Raw genomic sequence first — 2,281 nt, forward strand, 5'->3', positions numbered from 1 at the left:
GCGTCACATATGGTGAGGTCAATCCAACCCCTCGCCCTACTTGTTTTAAATGTCGGAGGTGATTCTTTGGCATTTAATAATGTCAGGTTGTGTAATACTGTGAATTCTAATACTTTTTCACCTTTCTCATCCGTCTCCGTGCTTCCCCAAATTTGATGTTTTGAGTTGAAGTCACCCATTATTATCGTGTTAATGTCTATAAATTTCTGTAAAATGTTTCCTATTGCTGACATTGCCAGCTCGACGTTTTCATTCGGAGGACAGTAGCAGTTGATAATTACCAATTCTCTTTCACCTTTATTTATCTTGACTGCTATTAGTTTTTGTTCTATAATAATTGGGAAAGCGGTTATATTTTCTTTGTGTATTATGATGGCTGTCTTCGGGTCTTTGTTGTTGGCTATAACTTTATGCTTTAGCGGAAACCCTATGATTTTGTTGTTGAGCGAATATGGTTCTTGGAGTACAGATATGTCGAATTCTTCTTCTTGTTGAAAATTGTTTAGTGACTGATTTGCCTTAAATGCCCTGCCTAAATTTACCTGTATTATTTGTATTTCAGTGCTATTCGCCATTGTGCCTGTGTGTTGGGTACTCTTAGTTTAGTCTAGCTAGAATTTTGCCTTTCTCGGCCTGTACCTTTGTTATGTATACCGGGCATTCCCTGGACATCATAGAATGATCTGTCTCCGTGCGACCCTCAGTCTCGCAGATGTTGCAGTGCGATTCTGCTTCACATTCTCTTTGGTAGTGACCTCGTTGGCCACAGTTAATGCAGCGCTGGGGGCCATCGCAATCGGGAGCAATGTGGCCGTGCATGGCGCATCTTGTGCATCTGGGCCAAAAGATGTCGTCAAAGATCGGGCATCGTGACCAGCCGATGTTCAGTGCAGTTCGGCTTCCGATTGCTTTGTTTGCACTTCGATTTAGGGCAAGAATCACTGTCTTGCCTCTCTTGCCCGGCCATGTCTTCTTTATTGTTATGTCTTCTGGCGAGCACACCAAACGGTTTTGCCTGATGATTCGGGCTGGGAGATTGACCTCGTCAATTTCATCCTCGAGTCCAATTATTTTCTTATGGATCCTGTTCTCCTTTGGGAGCTTGGCTTCAACATTTCTCAGTTCTCTGTCCTTCTGAATGAACTGGAGAATCTTAGCTGAGTCTTCTTTTGACTTCGTCATCACGACAATTCCCTCTCTCCCTGGCCGAATTGTTGCTTCTTGGATTCCCAGGTCGAGGGGATCCACCCGCTGCCTCAGAAGCGATGCGACCTCTTTTTTCTCCATTGTTCCGGAAGATACCACCAGAGCATAGGTTGGTCGGCTCTCGGTTGCGGGAGTGTTGCTCTGTGTTGGCTCTTCCCTTTGTTCGAGTAGTTCTTCTTGTCTTCTTTTCTCCAATTCTTCGATCCTGCCTTTTTGGAACGCAATCTGTTGGGCCTGTTCCATTAACAGGTTTTTCAATTTAGCTTGTTCGGAGATTATCGCTTCAATCTGCTGGGCTACCGCCTCGTCGCCGCCCGTCAATGTAGAGATTTTAATGAGAGCCCTCATAGTGTTCTTGTCTGCTTTGGAAAGTCTAGACAAAACTGTACCCTTTTCTCCGCGGCTGGTTGGGAGTGACGATTGTGAATTTCTGTCTTCGTCCCAGTTGTCTAGCGCTCCTTCGTTAGCAGCCGTTTGTGTTTGAGGGTGGACCTCTCCTCCTTCAGCTTCTTCGGTTTCGGTTCCTCGGCTGCCTCCCTCTACCTGGTCATTCTCGGTTGGGCTCCACCAATCTGTTTCAAGAGAAGCTTTGGCGGGCATCGCTCCTTGTGGTTCTTCTTTCTTTGCCTTCTCTTCTTTGTTGGTCACTTGTTTTTGTTCCACCCTCTTGGTCTTCTTCTTCTGTATCTTGTCTGTCTTCGCCCCTTGCGTGGGGTCTGTAATTGCAGAGTCGTCATTGCTTCCTGTGTTTTTTAGGACCTTTGACGTAGGCCCCACTGCTGGGTTTGCCGTTTGTAGAGGTCCTCTTCCCTCCAGTCCTTGTTTCTGGGTTTCCGTTCTCATCCCCTTGGGTTTCAACATCTTCTCCTAATCTCCACGCTGTGTTCCAAGAGAAGGGTTTGTGCCTTCGAAGCCGTTGTTTGCCGTCTGGAAGAAAGTTACTCCTTTTTAACTTGTTCTGGTATCGCCAGAGATGTTCCTCAACCTTGGTAGTAGAGGTTGCCGGTTTTAGGTGTTCTTGGCAGCGTAGAGGCGCCGCGCTTTTCCTGTCTCTGTTGGCGTTTTCCGCTAAACA

This window comes from Rhipicephalus microplus, unplaced genomic scaffold (assembly GCF_043290135.1).
Source record: "Rhipicephalus microplus isolate Deutch F79 unplaced genomic scaffold, USDA_Rmic scaffold_115, whole genome shotgun sequence".
NCBI classification, from domain to species: Eukaryota; Metazoa; Arthropoda; class Arachnida; order Ixodida; family Ixodidae; genus Rhipicephalus; species Rhipicephalus microplus.